Source organism: Leptodactylus fuscus, chromosome 3 (genome assembly GCF_031893055.1).
Source record: "Leptodactylus fuscus isolate aLepFus1 chromosome 3, aLepFus1.hap2, whole genome shotgun sequence".
Lineage (NCBI taxonomy): Eukaryota > Metazoa > Chordata > Amphibia > Anura > Leptodactylidae > Leptodactylus > Leptodactylus fuscus.
The window spans coordinates 127,471,867-127,491,843 of NC_134267.1; the positions used below are offsets into that span (position 1 = coordinate 127,471,867).

General features: G+C 42.0%; 1 protein-coding gene across 1 annotated transcript in view; it reads left to right on the top strand.

The window, feature by feature from the left end:
• The first annotated feature begins 759 nt into the window (after positions 1-759).
• The window catches only part of FILIP1 (filamin A interacting protein 1), a 122,812-nt gene continuing 103,594 nt past the window's right edge, over positions 760-19,977 (top strand). The window contains exon 1 of the mRNA XM_075268346.1: positions 760-1,098. The gene's annotated coding sequence lies outside the window, so the exon portion shown is untranslated. The remainder of the gene's footprint in view (positions 1,099-19,977) is intronic.

Below are 19,977 nucleotides of genomic sequence, written 5' to 3' on the forward strand. Positions count from 1 at the left end.
GGCTTGAGGAAAAACGGGGACACCTCAGACTCTAGGAAATACTGGAAAAGATATCTGGCATTGCAGAAGCCTCCTGAAATCTTCTGAAGTGATGTTTTCCACCACGTTGTGGGGTCACTACTACACCATGAGAAGTGACCCCACAGAGGAGTGTTTTGCTTTGCATGCCGCACCTTTAGACCTTCCAATTCTGCCACTAAGGGTCCAGCAGAAAAAGGAACCAATTGAAGTCAATGGGAGGCTTTTTTCCATGTAGATTCTGATGTGGATTAAGTGTCAAAATCAGTGCCAAAAACTCATTGTGTGAATGGACCATAACCGTTGATAAGTATATCAATAACCAAAGCGGCAACTATAATGACTACCATTAGTGGTTACCACATTAAGAATTCCATAGTGGGGCAAATTCTGTAAGTCTTTCTGCTAAAGATCAGCTCATCTTAGCTCAGGTCATTGCCTGTAATATTCAAGGTGATTAAGACGTTGACACTTGGCATAAACTTGTCAGATTCTTACAGAGCCTGAGAGCTGAACACTACAAACTCCTATGCTAGGGTATATGTTAATGCTAGCGATAAGGTGACTGGGCTTTGCTATAATAATAGCTGCTTGTTGTCTGGCAGTGAGCTCACTGGACAGTAATCTCAGGGAGTCCACTGATAACTTCTCGCTGCTTTACAACAGCAGCAAGAATGCTCCAGACTTCTCAGCTGTTGACAAGCCTGACTGGCTGAGAACACCAGTTATATATAGCACAGCAGAAGCTGCTCCGCATAGTCTCTGCTCTCACAGAGCTTCAAGAGACCAAAGCAGGGGAAACATTATCTCAGAACCATACCGCCAAACCCCAACAACACCTAGCAACAGCCCTAGGGAAAAGGCAAAAAAAACTTTCATCCATCAGTGGGTGGGAGGATCTTTCTATGACTGGGATATCTGTATACTACCAGTAACTCCACAACAGCCCAGAGTGGAGTACAACCTTCTTGTGTATGGTGGATGTTCTGCCAATGTCAGAAGGACGCTCTACTTTTTAAGAAAAGTCAACAGGAGCTGCCATTTTAATACAAATTATCTGGTGCATCACTAAGCAGGCAGGTAAGACAAAGGAGATTTACTGATAATCATTGTGTTTAATATTTCCGACATTATTATATGTATATATTGAAGATATGAGTTACTTAGAATTTATTGGTTTGCATATTGTTAATAATGTGATACTAATAATTGGCAAGTTATGATAATATTTGTATTTTAGAATGTTATATACATAATTGTATAGGAATACAACAATTTGCAATCCAAAGAAGTAGCATTCAAAAATGAGGTGAGGGAATATGTATGTTTTAAAGACAGTTGTAAAAATAATAGATTTGCCTAAACTCATGGGTTATGTGAGGTGTCAGTGGGATCTAAAGTTTTGGATCTTTGGTTGCTGCCAGTGAACTGGAACATTTTTGTTTATATTCAGAGGCTGAAAACTTGTTTAGCTTTAAAGGGATTGTCCATGACCCAATAAAGTTGAATAGTTAGGGTCTATGCACAGCCTATGTAATCAGTATCAGGTTGGCCGGGTCCAATACCCAGACCCCATGCCCAGTAGCATAACTATAGTCTTGTGGGCCCCGATGCAATCTTTTGTCCAGGGCCCCCTATCTCATCCCTACAGAGAATTCTTGATAGTGATGGTTACAGGTGTTAATCAACCTTAATGTGGTTAGCGTAATCTGTGGGTATCCTTTGTTTATGAGCCAGATGGAAACTGCACTCTCAATACTGATGCCAATGCTTATAGGCCCGGTAAGGTTCCTGGGCCCCAGGTGCGACTGCAAGTTACACCCCTGCCCACGCCAATTGTTTCAGCTGCCAGAAGTTATACATGATCGAGTAAATTTCACGGTCGCGATCGGAATTCCGATCCTGATCTTTTTAGGTGGGATCGAGGTCAGAGGTTATTTCCCACAATGCTTTGCTACTGGCCAAACATTGTGGGAAAAGCTAACAATGTTAGTTAGGTCCCATAGGAATGAAAGGATGCAGCCGGCAATGGAAAATAATCGGAAATCAGATTTTAAAAACGATCCTGAAATCTCAAGATCGGCTGAACCCTACTTCCTATATATTTCCATTCCATTTGTAGCCATTCTTGGCTGTAAAAATGCAGCAAAATCTTCAATGAAGAAAGCTATGTGGGGCATTAGCCTTAAAGGGGTACTCCCACGTCGCATACTCACCCGTCTTCGTTCCTCTAAAATCTTCTGTCTTCCGGCTTTGTTTCGTCATTGGTGGGCGGGGTCACATATGCAAAGCCAAGCGGCGAGATGCCGCCGGCCGTGCGCGCTCATACACCAGTCTACCCTTCACAATGCAAATACAGACCCGACACCCTGTGGGTCTGTATTCGCATTGTGAAGGTTAGACTGGTGTATGAGCTTGCACGCAGGGCCGGCGGCATCTCGCCGCTTGGCTTTGCATATGTAACCCCGGAGCAGAGCGGAACAGCATTGCTTCTGCCGCTGTTGTCTTCATGCAGGGCAGAAGCATAGCAATGTGCCTGTGCCGGCGTCTAACAGTCCCCAGCATCCGCCTATTACAGCGGATGCCGGGGAGTTAGACGCCGGCACAGGTGAAGCCAGCAACATCGCTATGCTTCTGCCCTGCATGAAGCAAGCAGCGGCAGAAGCGATGCTGTTATTCCGCTCCTCCGCCCCCCGGAATAACAGCATCGCTTCTGCCGCTGCTGGCTTCATGCAGGGCAGAAGCATAGAGATGTTGATGGCTTCACCTGTGCCGGCGTCTAACCCTGTATTGGCGGCCCCTTCCCCCAAAGGATAAACTACCCCCCCCCCTCCAGGCTCGCTCCCGTGCACTTAGCCCCTCCTCCCTCCCCCCTCAGAGCAGGCTGACACATCACTTGACTCAGGAGCAGCTAGGTCAGGGCTGTGGCCACAAAAAAATGAATAAAGTGAGATAGTGGCCAAACAAAGCAGTTTTGCTGAAGCATTGTATTTAGGAAAAGTCTTACATTCACATTAATAAGCATTATAGATAAGCATTAATAAGCATTATTCACATTAATAAGCATCCCTTGTGATGGGACAACCCCTTTAAGGCTAGAGCTACATGGCAATTTTTGTCATGTGACTATAAAATACATGACAAAATTTCACTTTATCTCTATGGTGTTGTGTTGCAAACTTGTGGCATCATGCCACTGTAGCCTGGTAGATTTTGGTCGCAGGTTGTACATTTTCACCACAGATTTCAGAAGACGATGGAATGCAACTGTGACTTAACTGCAATTTCACAGTTAAATCACAGCTCTAAAAAAGTCACTCAACTTGAGAGACTTTTTGACTTTTTGACATATGTCACTGTATAATCCTAACCTAGGCCGGGCCCCACATGGCAGAAAAAAATGCAGCGTTTTACAGTCACTGCAAGATGGATGGGATTCTAACAAATCTCATCCCCACCTTGCAGAAAAATACGCAAAGCAGACATGCTGCAATTTTCAAAACTCTTGGTGGTTTTCTTATACGTATAATTGAAGCCTCTCTGGACTTTGAAAAACTTTGCTGGAAAAACCTACGCTATGGGGGGCCTTAGTCCTAAAGGAGTTTTCCCATAAACAACAATTATCACTTCTCCACAGAATGTGTAATAAATGTATGCTAAGTGGGGGTCTGACAATTGGGACCCTCCTTCATCATGAGATCTGGGTTCCCTAAATCCTCTGTGTGAATGAATGGTGCAGTAATAATCATGGGTGACCACTAGAGATGAGCGTACACTATTCGAAACTGCAGTTTCGAATAGCACGCTCCCATAGGTATGAATGGAAGCGGCCGGCACGCAGGGGGTTAAGCGGCTGGCCGCCGGCAAAATCTGCGTCCATTCATTCCTATGGGTGCGTGCTATTCGAAACGGCAGTTTCAAATAGTGTTCGCTCATCTCTAGTGACCACCTCTCAATTCACTTATGTGAGACTGGTAGAGTGGTGTAGTTTGCTATTAAATGTTAATGGAGTAGTGGTCACATGTGCTGTATTCACACAATGGACTCTGGGATCCCTGTTGTAAAGAATGATTACTGGATAGGTCATCAGTGTTGTTTATAGGGCACCCCCTTTAATATTTGTCAAACTGAGAGTCTGGTACAACTGTGTCCAGCCTAGACAATCCTCCGTCACCTAAACAATCAGGATTCCAGACTGATACACACACCCATGTAGAATCTGGATGAAAATCCACACCATAAATTGACATGATATGGAAATAAAATCAACAATGCATGTCACTTTGTACTTACATTTTTTCCCATAGTGTGTGGATGAGGTGTGTAAAATCCTATTTACTTGGTTGCTGCTGTAAAACATGAAAGACTTTCCAGTGGAACCGAGCTTCAATACCAGGCACATCCCAATAACAGAATATTGTCTAGACCAGATATGTTGTGCAAGGCTCTGAGCTGTATATTTCATGACAACCACTGCCAGTATATGACTAGGATTTTTGGATACTGTACCCGTGGCAAGCAAATTTTGGTACACTAAAGGCCACCTCTGGTGGTTGGCACTGAACCGATGGAACCTTCTAATGGTTTGCTTAGGGCTCGTTCACATCTGCGCCCGGGTCTCCGTTATGCAGGTTTCCGTTTCCTGCACAAAACAGAGGCAGGAGACGGAAACCTGCCGGCATGTTTCAAGCCCATTCATTTGAAAGGGTTTGAAAGATGTCTGGCCGTGAGCGGCGGTAAGCGTTTTATGCTCTCTGCCACGAAACCGTTTTTTTAAAATCAGACACAGAGTCAGACACGCAGTCAGTACTCTATGTCCGGTTCGCGGCAAAGAGCATAAAACGCTCACTACAGCTCACAGCCGGACCCACTCTGACAGTTTTCCGTCTTCTGCTGACAGAAGACGGAAAGCTGAGAACGGAGACCCGAACGAAAGTGTGAATCTAGTGTCACACGTTTTTAATAGACATGATCTGATTGGATGGACATGTTTTATCCAGGCTTGATCTGTGTTCCATGTAAGTAAAAAAACAAACAAAAAAAAAAAAAACGTGTTTTGTTTTTAACATAAATGTCTATATATTTCATTGCTTTGAATCTGTGAAAAACAGACAGATGGCATCTGTGTGCTGTATGTGCTTTTCACAGATGAATAGACACAAATATGTCATTTCTCTATTTGTTTTCATGGACTCACGGTTCATGAAAAAAAAAAAGGATATGTGAATGAATCCATGAAATATTACAATGTAGAATCATCTATTGTCCGTGTTGAATAAACCCTATGGTAGGTAAGTACATAGTTATTCAGTGTACTATTTCTGGAACAGTGTGAATGCGTGTCAATGTCTTTTTAAGAGGTAAAAAATAGATGAATATATTCAGACATAAATATATACATATACTTATTCATGTAAAAATTGCATAGGGGCCAATTCATATTTACCGGCCCCAACCCCTTTTTTGTGAGGCCAACATTTTTGTCTGTTTGAGGCCAGGGCCCCAAGGGATGGAAATGGCAAAATTTGCCCGTTGCGGAAAAAAATTGCAGCTTTTTACAGAAAGGGCAAAGTGTATGGGATTCTAATCCCATGCCCACTTTGCACGAAAAACTGTGGTATGGACACACCACAATTGCCAAAATCAGTACGGTTTTGGAAATTGCAGCATATCAATTATACCTATGGAAATGCTGGTGGTTTCCCCATAGGTATAATTGTATCAGAAAGTCCGCGGCGGAAAACTCTGCAAACTTTCTGTCTAAAGTACTGCGGGAAGAACCGTGATGTGTTGCCGCTGTGGTTTTTCCCACAGTGCTTTTTTGCTGCGGGACGTCCTGTGGGGCCTTAACCTAAAAAGGGATAGGACACTTTGTGTTACTGATTCGGACTGAATGTGAGCAATGCCCTCACTGTGTACAGCGTGGTTACGGATATTATCATATTTCTCAGTAAATGTCTGCTGTGCTGGGCAGTGTGATGCATGTTACATCCATGGTGTAACCTGATGTGGTATGACAGTATTAATAAATATGTTGAAAATAATAATCACTAGTTAGAGCATTGTTAATGGGAATTTTTCAGCCTGTTTTCTATTAAAAGTAAGTTTGATAGATTTAGAAAATTTCTTACAAAAATATTCATTACAAACCCCCTGGCACAATATTACAAAAAAAAAAAAAAACACTTTGAGACCTGCCCCCCCCCCCCCCCATGGTGTTAATGCTGTGGAAAATAAAACATTGTGTTTTACAGTCACAGCAATGTGGATGGGATTCTAGCAAGTCTCATCCCCACTTTGTGTTAAAATACGCACTACCTACATATACGCTGGTGGTTTCCCTATAGGTATAATTATTAAAGTCCTCAGTGCAAACTTTTTATCAAAAGCACTGGGGGAAGAACTGCGATGGTTTTTGCAGCAGTGCTTTTTTTGCTGTGGGAGGCCACGCAGGCCTTAGCTTTAATGGTGAAATTGACAATTTTCTAATGTATGGTATTCAGAACATATAGTAAAAGCCACTATAGTATAGTAACCTAGTTTTTATCTCTGAACATTGTGAGCTATTGTTATGGTAGTTATAAAATACCCTCCTAGTTCTTCTTTCATGTATTGCGAAGGAATCCTAAAGTAGTTTATATGCCCCATAAGCACTTGTGCAGAATAATGACTGCCAACATTAAATGGGTTGTCCAAGACTTGATATGGATGGCCTATACTTAGGCTAACTCATGAATATCATATTGATTGAGATGTCTCATCTGGAACATCTACAACTCAACCACTGCAGCTGTTTGATTTGCATAGAATAAAGAGCCAAAAGCCGATGGCTCTGTACACTGTGTAGAGGCCATGCTGCACTATTTTATGCCATCTCACATTCACTTGAATAATATCTGAGCAGCAGTACTCAGTATACTGTGCAGATCTGGCAACTGCAGGGTGCTAGACCAACATGAATTAAAGGGATTCTATCATTAGAATTGTATTTTTTCTGCCTACCACGTCGCAATAGCCTTAAGAAAGGCTATTCTTCTCCTACCTTTAGATGTCTTCTCCGGGCTGCCGTTCGGTAGAAATCCCGGTTTTTGTCTGTATGCAAATGAGTTCTCTTGCAGCACTGGGGGCGGGCCCCAGCGTCCCCAATGTTGCAAGAGAACTCTCTAGCGCCGCCTCCATCTTCGTCTGGAATGGCCTCTCTTTGCGTCTTCTTCCGGCGCTGGGTTCAAACAGTGCATACTGTGTAAGTGGCCATTTTCTTGTGGCTGGCAGGCATGCAAGTCGGCACAGTCGGCTTTGCCCGAGGCGAAGCAACATCTTGTATATCATACTTTATTTTTAGAAATAATTGCATAACATTTTTAGATGTTACAATTATTATTTCGTAATGTTATTAAAAATTTTAACTTTTGAATTCTAGTAGACAGGCAAGCAGCGTCAGAGGGCTTGTCTTATTCCATATCATTGTGGTAACACATTTTCAGTGGATTTCTAGAAGAAATCGATCCACTGGGATACACTTCCTCTTATTCCACAGAACTCTGCATGGCACATTAATGTAATGTGTGCAGTGAGTGTAATGCAAGGCATTATCCAGTTCTGAGAGCAGATACTGTAATTTCTTACTGCTACCAAATTCCAGACATTACCGCAGAAGAATCCTTATCGTTCTGCTGCAAGATAAGTGAAGAGGAAAAATTCTAGTACAGGTGCCAAGGGATGTGAGATCTAGCAAACATGACCAAATAGATGAAGATGATGTGTTTTTCAGAGTAGTTTCATAAATTATTAAATACCATAAATTGGTAAAATCACACTTCTCTTATGTAGAAAAATATCTTTGTTATTGTATGTTTGTACAGTAATGGCATTTGTCTAGGCTTCTTTTTAGCCATATGGTTTGGTCATGAAAACTATGGCTGATTATGAATGTTGCAAAACTAATCACATTTATGGAAATATTTTTAATATAATAACTAATGTATTTATGAAGGAAGTCTTAAGGTGTCAAATGCTTTAAAAGTACTGAATACATGGCAAACTCGCACTGGACAGGCCAACCACCGAATGTGTATGGGGGCTCTGGACACTTGATTGGCTGCTGATGTTGGGATAAAATAATTTTGCATGATGAATTTTCACATGCCCCATACTTTTGTTCTTGGGTAGATACTCTGCTGCCAGCGATGTGTCTTCTCTTCCCCTTTCAGAACATATACATGCTTGGCTAAGCAGCATGTGCATGAATATGAAGAGATTAGGAGAAATGGCTGCCAGCTGCCTGAGCATTTGTCCAAAATCTCTCTAATGTAGATGGCCAGTCTTATTCATTTCAGATTTTATTTGCATAGATTTGTGTCAATAAGTTAAAAAGATCTGATAGGTTGTTAAGATAGTTGTGTAATATGATGTTTTATAACTGATTAGCATGTAAATTAAATGGTATTTCTCACCTCACATACTGATCCGATTCCACGCTCCCTTCCAACTAACCCATCACACCAGACTACACAGGAGTGAAGCGGCTTTTTACACTTATGTATCCACACAAAACTGCCACCACTAGCCAGTAAAGGGAGCATTATACTATGTGGGAGCCAGTAAAGGGAGTACTATACTATGATACTATGTGGGAACCAGTAAAGGGAGCATTATACTATGTGGGAGCCAGTAAGGGGAGCACTATACTATGATACTATGTGAGAACCAGTAAAGGGAGCATTATACTATGTGGGAGCCAGTAAAGGGAGCATTATACTATGTGGGAGCCAGTAAAGGGAGCATTATACTATGTGGGAGCCAGTAAAGGGAGCACTATACTATGATACTATGTGGGAACCAGTAAAGGGAGCATTATACTATGTGGGAGCCAGTAAAGGGAGCATTATACTATGATACTATGTGGGAACCAGTAAAGGGAGCATTATACTATGTGGGAGCCAGTAAGGGGAGCACTATACTATGATACTATGTGGGAACCAGTAAAGGGAGCATTATACTATGTGGGAGCCAGTAAAGGGAGCACTATACTATGATACTATGTGGGAACCAGTAAAGGGAGCATTATACTATGTGGGAGCCAGTAAGGGGAGCACTATACTATGATACTATGTGAGAACCAGTAAAGGGAGCATTATACCATGTGGGAGCCAGTAAAGGGAGCATTATACTATGTGGGAGCCAGTAAAGGGAGCATTATACTATGTGGGAGCCAGTAAAGGGAGCACTATACTATGATACTATGTGGGAACCAGTAAAGGGAGCATTATACTATGTGGGAGCCAGTAAAGGGAGCATTATACTATGATACTATGTGGGAACCAGTAAAGGGAGCATTATACTATGTGGGAGCCAGTAAGGGGAGCACTATACTATGATACTATGTGGGAACCAGTAAAGGGAGCATTATACTATGTGGGAGCCAGTAAAGGGAGCACTATACTATGATACTATGTGGGAACCAGTAAAGGGAGCATTATACTATGTGGGAGCCAGTAAGGGGAGCACTATACTATGATACTATGTGAGAACCAGTAAAGGGAGCATTATACCATGTGGGAGCCAGTAAAGGGAGCGTTATACTATGTGGGAGCCAGTAAAGGGAGCATTATACTATGTGGGAGCCAGTAAAGGGAGCACTATACTATGATACTATGTGGGAACCAGTAAAGGGAGCATTATACTATGTGGGAGCCAGTAAAGGGAGCATTATACTATGATACTATGTGGGAATCAGTAAAGGGAGTACTATACTATGTGGGAGCCAGTAAAGGGAGCATTATACTATGTGGGAACCAGTAAAGGGAGCATTATACTATGTGGGAGCCAGTAAAGGGAACATTATACTGTGATACTATGTGGGACTCAGTAAAGGGAATATTATACTACGTGGGAGCCAGTAAAGGGAACATTACACTATTTGGAGCCACTAAGAGAGCATTATACTGTGTGGGATCCAGTAAAGCGGTAGGGTACGGTACGAAAAGACTCCAGTATGCCCACGCCATGTACCAATAGCACACAACTGGATAAAATGGCTAGAGATATTCACTCTTCAGAAATGGGAGAATTCTGGCATAAGAGGACAATCTTATTAAATTTTAGATTTAATAAACATAAAAAGGTATAGTATGTTACAATAAACATGTGGGATAACAAAGACATACATGCAAACAGTGTAAAATAAAAGGAGAATAACCTACACACCAGGTTGTTTAAGTCTGGGAAAGAGTTCAGATAAGCTCCAAGGAATCTGACAAATTAAATCATGAACATCATTATATATATGGGTTCCTGACCCACAGGAATGAATGGACGCAGCCGGCACGCAGGGGGTTAAGCGGCCGGCCGCCGGCAAAGTCGGCAAGCCGCCACTTCCATTCATTCTTATGGGTGCGTGCTATTCGAAACAGCCGTTTCGAATAGTACTCGCTCATCTCTATCCCCTTGTTGGAAATGTAGGGCCTTGATCAGCCAACTCTAAGATGATTTGGTGATGCAATGTCTGCGTTGGTCAGTAACCCTGGCTCGATAATAAGTATACGAAAACTAGAGTTAGCGCCTGTGACTGATCTTTCTTTTTAGCCTGGGCATTACACTTACTATTCTAATTACACAGGACTTCCTGGATTGCGCATGACTCTTACTATACCAGTTACCAAACTCCTTAGTGACACTGCACACAATTGTTAGAAAACATCATTTTACAGTACGATATAGCTAACTTCATCACAGTATTGTTATTGCCAAGTTTGCACATCAAAAGAGTAGTCAAAAGAATGTGCAATGTAAACCAACACTGAGAAGTCTGGACACTACTTTTCAGCACATACAGCCAGATACTTGCATTGGACAGAATGTACCATGTAATGTGCCTGGTGGTGTGTTTGCCTCTAGTACTAACAGAATAACTCGCATAAGGTGTAAAATGTACTGCTGTCTCACAGATAAATGGAAAATGAAGGCCCATGTGGATATGATTAAATAACATATCTTATGGGAGTAACAATAATGAATTATTTCCATCTATGAGGTTTGAGCCTGAATAATACCCCCATAGGGTCAAATCAATGATTGTTTTGAAGTATATTGGGGACATTTGTGAATTGTAGTTTTTCCTCTTGTAATGATGGTTGGCACAAAGGCTGAAGCAAACACAGATGTAAACTGAATTGTACTCCAAAAGGAGCAAATGAGCATGGTAGTTACAGTGTTGTCAGATGAGGCATTTAGCATCATAGCTTCAGAACAGTCTTATAAAAGGCAATAGGTTGACTTGATGTTGACACTTGTAAGGGTGACGCCATGCTGACCCATAATCCATCCATATCTCCCTGTGGCACAATGCACTATAGCTTTAAGGACACAGAAAATCCATCACTGTACATTGATATTAACTTGGACTATTCTAGCTGTTCAGCAGCAAACTGTATGAGACATTTTCTTCACTCAAGGGCGTATCTTCCCATTTCCACTATCTCTGATGTCGCTACATGCTCACATACATACATGTGGCCTAACATTAGTTACATGCTACTTGAAAAGCTGTCAATATTAGCATAGTATCAGGTTACATAACTAGTTAACAAGCACAATTCAGCATTTTGCTAGCAGAAAAGGGAACCCATTGAAGTCAATGGGAGGCTTTTTTTCCATGTGGATTCTGACGCAGATTCAGGGTCAAAATCAGTGCCAAAAATCTCTGTGTGAATGGACCCTTACGCAACCCAGTTCTTGACCTTGGTTTAAACAGCATAGAAAAATACAACTGAATGCATTATGTAACCGATCACATATAGGGACTTTGCACACAGCACTGCAAAATAATGTTACCTTTCTTTTGCCATTACAAGCTGATGCCCCATATGGTGTAAAAGCCGCAGCAAAAAATGCTATGTTTTACAGTCCCTAGCAAATCCCATCCACACGTTGCAGAAAAGTACAGAGAGCGGAAATGCTACCATTTGGAAACCTGTTGCGTTTTTTTTTTTCTTTAAATGTAGATTGTGAGCCATATAGAGCTCACAATGTACATTGTTTTTTCCCCTATCAGTATGTCTTTGGAATATGGGATGGAAATCCATGCAAACACAGGTAGAACATACAAACGCCTTGCAGATGATTTTTTGCCCTTGGCGGGATTTGAACACCAGGATTCCAGCACTGCAAGGCTGCAGTGCTAACCACTGAGCCACCGTGTGGCCCCGTGTGTTTTTTGAAATTGCTGCATGTCAATTATAACTGTGGAATCGCTGGAAGTTTACCTATAGGTATAAGCAGAAAGTCAACAGGAAAACTGCTGTGCGGAAAAGTTTAATGCGTTTCCACTGCGTTTTTTCCTGCACCGGTTTTTGGCTGCGGCCCACTACATGGGGCATTAGTCTTAAGGGGTTTTTATGAGATTTTATTATATTGCCCACAAGCAGGGAGAAAAAAAAAAGTAAGCCGTACTTTCATGTTAATGCCTGTTATTTTGACGTCAATGCAGCTCGGCCAGATTACACTAGTGGTGGCTGTCCATTGCGGACAGGATAGGTACAATAAAATTGTGGTTACATGCAGAAACTTTGACCCAAATGTGAATGTAGTCCTTGGGTTCTCACACAGTTTTTTGGGCTGGATTTTGGGCCGAATCCGTGTCAGAATCCGGCTCAAAAAACGCCTCCCATTGATTTCAATGGGACCTGTTCACTTCTTTTTTCCGCAGGTGGTTTTATGCTGCTTGTGGAAAAAAGAAGCGACCTGCCCTTTCTTGCCACAGATTCTGCGGTGGAATCTGCCGCAGAGTCCACAATGTGAACACTCCCTCGTGACTAGGCCCATTCATTTGGATGCCAGTGCACTGCATCAACATCCAGTCGTGGCTAGCCGTTTTTTGGACTGGATTCTGAGGCGGCCTCCACCTCAAAATCTGGTCCAGAAAACCCCATGTGAACCCAGCCTTAGAATGGGCAACAGAGGGTTTTTTTTTTTTTCACTCTGTGCTGCATGATGTCAGTCATCCATTTATTTTCCTCATTAGTAATTGTTTGTTGCAGTATGGGCTGTAAACATCAGCTAAAAACAGTTAATAAAGAGTATTCTTAAATTCAGTATTTAGGGCTGCACCCACTGTGAATTTAGCCTACCTCTCATACATCTTTTCTTCACTAAGATTAGTTTCCAGTCTAGGCTACACATTTGTTTCAAGTAACTTTCCTTCAGCCATCAATGCAGACAGACATTTGTCTTGTGTGTTTCTATTTCTGCGTCTAACCATCCCTGGGAATCTCTGCTCTGTAACAAGTGTCCAGAGAGAATAACTCCCTCATGTTATGTGCTTTGTGACCGATCACAATGCAGTCTAATAATAGGAAATAGCTTGAATTCATTGCATTCACATGCATATCTGACGTGCCTCATTCAAGTCACCATTTCATACATACAGTATATACTTAGTTTTTTCCATTATGTTGATTCTCGCTGTCATTTTTAAAGTGTACCTCTTCTGGGGGGGTTTTGCAATGTTTTCTCAAGTGGACTACAGGTAACAAACTCCACCAGGCCTCAGCCTCTAGAGGTTTAGAGATTACTTGCTCTCATTTGTCTGGCATATTAGAAGATCTTTTTCATTTTGCCGGGTTTATTGTATTTCAGTTTTTCATTGCAAAATATTAAAAATGATCCACTGTATGTGATAGATAACCAACTTGGTTGGTAGTTCCAGGGCCAGCTCCAGGTTCTTATGGGCCCTTGGGCGACAGAGCCTCAGTGGGACCCCTACCGCAGGAGGCGGGAGTCGGGACACTGCACGCTGCTGCGGGTAGACAAAGCGAGTGAATTTAGCTCCACCCACTTTTGTGTTGACTACGCCCATTCTCATTCATTTTTCATGTACTCCCACACAGGATAATCCTCCTACAGTCACCCGTCAATTATATGCCCCCCCTCCATCTCTCCCCCAGTTTCATATACACCCTTCCTCTGCCCCCAGTTTCATGTCCCCCCCTCCATCTATGTGCCTAGTTTCATGCCGTTCTCCCCCCTTCATCTACCCTAGTCTCATGCCGTTCTCCCCCCTTCATCTGCCCCAGTGTCATGCCTTCTCCCGCCCCCTTCATCTTCTCCAGTGTCATGCCGTTCCCCCCCCTTCATCTGCCCCAGTGTCATGCCGTTCTCTCCCCCCTTCATCTTCCCCAGTGTCATGCCGTTCTCTCCCCCCTTCATCTTCCCCAGTGTCATGCCGTTCTCCCCCCCTTCTTTTGCCCCCAGTTTCATGGGCCCCCTTCATTATGTTCCACCTTAATGTTTAACACAAAACAAACTCTTACACTCACCTTCCAACGCTGTGACAGCTCCTGCTTTAATCACCTATGTATTTAGCTCATCGGCGTCTGACGGACACCGATGAGCGTTAATCGGGACAGGCAAGTTCCGGGGGGCCCCCAGAGGCACTGTGGGCCCCGGCACTTGCCCGACTATGCCGTGTGCTGACGCCAGCCCTGGGTAGTTCAATGCTTGGCTTCTGGTCACTGTCATCTTCTGCAGGGAGTGTGTATGTTCTCCATGTGTCTGTTTCTTCCCACACTTCATACATGACAAACTGATAGGGAATTCAGACTGTGAGCCGTACTGGAGCCAGCAAATGATAATAACGTTACTGAAGTGCTGTGGAAATGATTAAGTAAATAGTCGGTAAAGACCAAGGTGTTGCGCCTATCCAGAATCTAGTATCAGTTGAGCTACAGTACTCCCCTAACTTGCATAGAGCCAAATATAGTGGTATATGAGTCCTTACATTTCTTATATAAGATCCGAGGCATGCTGCATTTTTTTTGTGCCATGCTTAATCAGATAGCATATTCTGGGACTATACAACAAGGGGAGAATAATAATGTAACAGGGTGTGGCCTAGTGCACCTTACAGTAGCACAGAATAGCTAGGACTCTCTAGTACATGGAATAAAAGCTGATGGATTCTTGTGCCTCCCTACACTACATTACAATCACTCCTAAAATAAAGTTGAATAACGGTCCTGACTTGTCTCCTTTTCTTTGCTGGTCGTACAGTTAAGAGTGATCTCAGATTCTTCAGATTCTTGTCCTCTGTCCACTCTCCCTCCCCTACCACTAAACTAAAGAAGAATCATTTTGGTTGCGTTTAAATATCTATAACTGAATTCTATTTGAGAGGATAGGAGCATGTGATCGAAAGGGTTGTCAACATTATTAAATCTTCTCCCAGGATTTTCTATAAATTGGTGAAAACTCTTATAGGCCGGGGCCCTGCGGGTTGGAAACGCCTCAATTTGCCCAGGAAAAATCGTGGCGTTTTACAGTAAGTGCCAAGTGGATGGGATTTAAGCGAATCCCATGCCCACACTGTGGTAAAAACCGCGGTGCGGACACACTGCGATTTCCAAAACTGGGGCGGTTTTGGAAATCACAGCATGTCAATTATATCTACAGAAACGCCATCGGTTTTCCCATAGGTATAACTGTAACAGAAAGTCTGTGGAGGAAAACTCCACGGACTTTCTGTTTGAAGCTCTGTGGGAAGAACCGCCATGCATTGCCACCGTGTTTTTCCTGCAGCGCTTTTTGGCTGAGGGATGTCCCAAGGGGTCTTAGCCTTAAGCTGAGGCCCCACAATGGAGAAACGCAGCTTTTTTTGTTGCAGATTTGCTGCAGTTTTTTGAGCCAAAGCCAAGAGTGGATTGAGCAAAAGGTAGAAATATAAGAAGCTTCCTATATACTTTTGTAGCCATTCTTGTCTTTGGCTTAAAATAAACCGCAACATAAAAAGCTGCGTTTCCGCAATGTGGGGCCTCAGCCTTAACCACAGTTAGTGGTTTTACTTGTCAATGAAATATCAAGTGAAACTGATGAGTTTGTAAAAACAAAATAAAAAAAACATTGCAATGGATGATAAATTTCTACCTGTATTTCACTAAGTGGGTGTTACAGGACAAATAGATAAGAGCTGGCTAGTCCATTCTTCTTCCAGTCAGATAACTAGTAAACTCAGTAGTGATGTCCAAACCCAAACCGCTGACTTTTCATGGGACCATGCTCTGGAAATGCCCTTCTAACAAGTCTGGTTTACTATTTCCATCACACGTAGTTATGACTGGATACCCTACAAGTTCAGTTAAGTAGATGGAACTGTCAGGCCAAAATATAAAGTGTCAAACACAGAACTGTCAAGAAGCCCAGCATAACCAGCAGATTTATAGGCTTTACTGTTCTGGTCTCACTGACGGACAAGTGGTATTTTTAGATGTCTCTCAGCGGGAAATTAGTACATTTGGAATAACATAATAAAACTGTGTACAGCGGTGCTGCCAGAATGAACTTATGAAAATGCTATATGTGTTATATTACTGTTTATGTGAAAAATTCTACATTGACAGTTTCAGCATGTGCAATGATAGTGGCTGTGCAGTCAGATTTACAGCTTGTAAATAAGCAGTCCGGGCTGTGACCTGTGCAGTCTCCCAGAGTATGTCAGCTGTCATTACTGAAGGGGACACCATTGGCCAGGTGGTCTGGGCACTCAAATTGAACCCTTGGTCCCACGCTCCCACACATAAGTCAGTTGCACAGCAAATCTTGATTGAAAAATATTATCAGGCAACAGTCTGGTAGTGATATTTGGACATCTTACAGTTTTGATAGTTAATATAAAAGGAATGCTGTTAAAGGTACCCCATTGGGCATAAACTAGTCTAGGGCTAGGTTCACACCAGCACTCTTCCATCCCTGAACCTGCTTAAAAAATGCAGAGAGAAGTCCTGCAAGCAGCACTTTTCTTTTCCCATTTTCCGGGTGGAAACACAGCGGACCCCATCATGGTCAAAGAGTACGAGGGTTACCGCTGATAAACCACTTTTTTAAGTGGATTAGAATTACGTTCTTACATGGTATTGAAACTAATGTTCCCAAGATGGGGATGATCTACACAAAGAAGTGGTCCAGTCATGCATAAGTCTCACAGTACGCAGAAGCGCGTGGTTTGCAATACACTACTGTGATCCTAGCATTAAAAGACCTCCCTGACTCACAGAATAGCAGAGTGTAGCAGCTGCATTAATTGTGCGTCTTTTCCAGCAGCCTCTTCCTCCCTCCCCTCTCCATAGACGAATATGTAAAAAGTAACTCAGATTGATAAACTGACAAGGAAACATATTTCTTAAATAAGATATGTTACAAAGTTTTTTATGAAAAGTTATTTTAAAAGTGGAAGAAAGTTTTAAGGGTCTTTTGTAAGATTTACTTGTGTGGTGGGTTATTATATATTATCCTATTGTTAGTTAACAAACTCTATTTTTCAGCATTACATAATATAAATAAAACATTTTAACGGTACGGATATTGAAAAAATAAAATAATTTTCCTTGCAAGGAAGTACAGCACTATACATCTTTAAGGGAGGTTTAACCACTAATTCAGGGGTAGGCAACCTTCAGCACTCCAGCTATTGTAAAACTACAACTCCCAGCATGCATACTTGCTTTGCTATTCTTCGAACGCCCATGAATGTGAATGCAGCATGTTGGGAGTCATAGTTCCACAGCAGATGGTGTGCTGAAGGTTGCTGATCCCCGCACTAATGCATATATGGTGTACATATTTGTCAGGATGACTGATGACTGAAAAGCAGGGCACAAATGTACATGAAATGACAGGATTTTTGCAGGAATAGCTTCATCAAAGAGCTGGTATTTTTTCAGCTGTAAGGTTCTTTTACATTTTTATGAATATTCTGGATTTTTTATGCAGGAAAAGCTTTACAGATAACATGTGAGGAGCAAAGTTTGGAGAACTCTAACATTACAGTAAAATACTCTACTGTAATGGGCATAATTGACTGCTCCAGTATACAGAAGGGAGACATACAAGTCAGTTGAAAGCCTATAAAATTCCAAAAAGCCAAGTGGCTTTCACTCCCGACTAATGCTAGAAATACAAATAGCTTGGATAAGATTATTTGTTCTATGCCATACTGTTGCTTCCCAAGTATAATGTCTCTCCATATACATTATGTAATAATTTGCTGTAATGGACAACCACTCCAGTATTTGGCAACATTCATTTCCATCCATTCATCTTTGAAGCAGAATCCTGACAGAAAACCTATAGAAATATTTTGTGTCATATAGGAATATTTCAATCCATGGAATAAAAAAAAGTAAATCTAGATATTATTATTATTATTATTAATAATAATAATAATACATTCTTCCATCTCGTACATGTCATCCTTCCATCATGTCACAAATATTTCCAGGGGTTTGAGATGTCATTGTGGTGAAGTGTCTCCTATGATCATGTGCTATCTCCTACCTACATTTTCACACTTTCACACAGTAGCTAGATTTATGTGTTTATGTTGCTGAATGAATTGCATTCGATAGTAGAAAAAAAAATCTGACAACATACTATGCTCTAGCACAAAACATGAACACGGTCTAAAAACGGGTAATATGGTGTACAAAGCATGTACAACAGCATGGTTCCATACTAAGAAGCAGTACAGCATTCCCGATCTGCTTTACAGTTTCCAAGCAAGTACGTAATTAGAGGCACTACTACTGGGGTAACAGCGGTAACGGCTAAAATAGGCCCCGGGACATTAGGGGGCACGGCGGCAGCCGCTACCGCAGGGTTTTAATTTTTTTTTTATAGTGCGTTACCTGCTGGAGTTATCCAGCAGGTAACAGACCCTATTTACTTACCGATCCTGTCTCCTGCTCACGGCTGCTGGCACTTCTTCTTCAGCGGAGGTCGCTGTGAGCAGGAGCCGGAAAAGGTAAGTGAGGCCGTGGGCCCGCAAAACCCACAAACATTATTATTATACTCATGGGTCTTTTCAGATAAAATAATCAGAGAGCTAGGATAAATGAAGGAACATAACAAATGCTATTATTTACCTCTCCTATGCTCCGGTAGGATTTGGGCTTACATGGTGATGTCACAGATGTCACGTGGCCCAGGCTAGCATCATTATGCGTCGAGACGCCGGCCTGAGTCAGGTGAAGTCTGGTCTATCATTGGAGATGGCCAACCTCACCGAGGAGTGTGCTGAAGCCCAGGGAAAGGTAAGTAACAGTGTTTTTTTATGTTTGTATCCTCCCCTGGGGCTTCGATTATTATACTCTGGGGTCTGAAAAGACCTCAGAGTATAATAATTGTTCATGGGTGTTCCATAATGGGCGTAATACTGTGTGCAGGGGCCACTTTCGGGAATAATACTGTGTGCAGGGGCCACTATTGGGAATAATACTGTGTGCAGGGGCCACTATGGCGCATAGTACTGTGTGCAGGAATGCAGGGGAGGGCCCCATGTCAAATGATCTCCACGGGGCTCTGCCATTCCTAGTTGCAGCACTGTACATAATATGTTATATTGAGAAACTGTAGGGTATTTAGGATCTCTATTCAGAGAAATCAGCTTTATATGGAAATAAATCAATCCCAGATTTGTTTAGATCACATTGATTTCATTAAGATAAAAAAAACCTGATTAGATAAATGATAATTTTTACAAATTTTGAAACCACAGATATTCATTAACTTAAATTAAATTAATTTTTTATTATGCTATCTTGCAAAAATTGAATTAAACCAACATATGACTGTGCATGGCTTACCAGTGACATCACTAGACCTTTAACCGCCTGCCAGTATCATATGCTGCTCCAAAAGATTACTGAGAAAATCACGCTCTTTCCCAGACACATATGAGTAATGTTGAGTAATAAATCGGCACAGAATTCTTTAATCTCTTTTTTTACATGTATGTCACTCCTTTAGACCAATACTAAGGCTCCACGTTGCGGGAAAAAAATGCTGCGTTATATAGTAGCAGAAAAGTAAATGAGATTTCATTTCATCTCATCCACACAAAGTGGGGGGAAAAAAAGATGCAGAAAAAGTACGGTTTTATATCTGCAGAATTGCAAGCTTTTTTCCCTCATA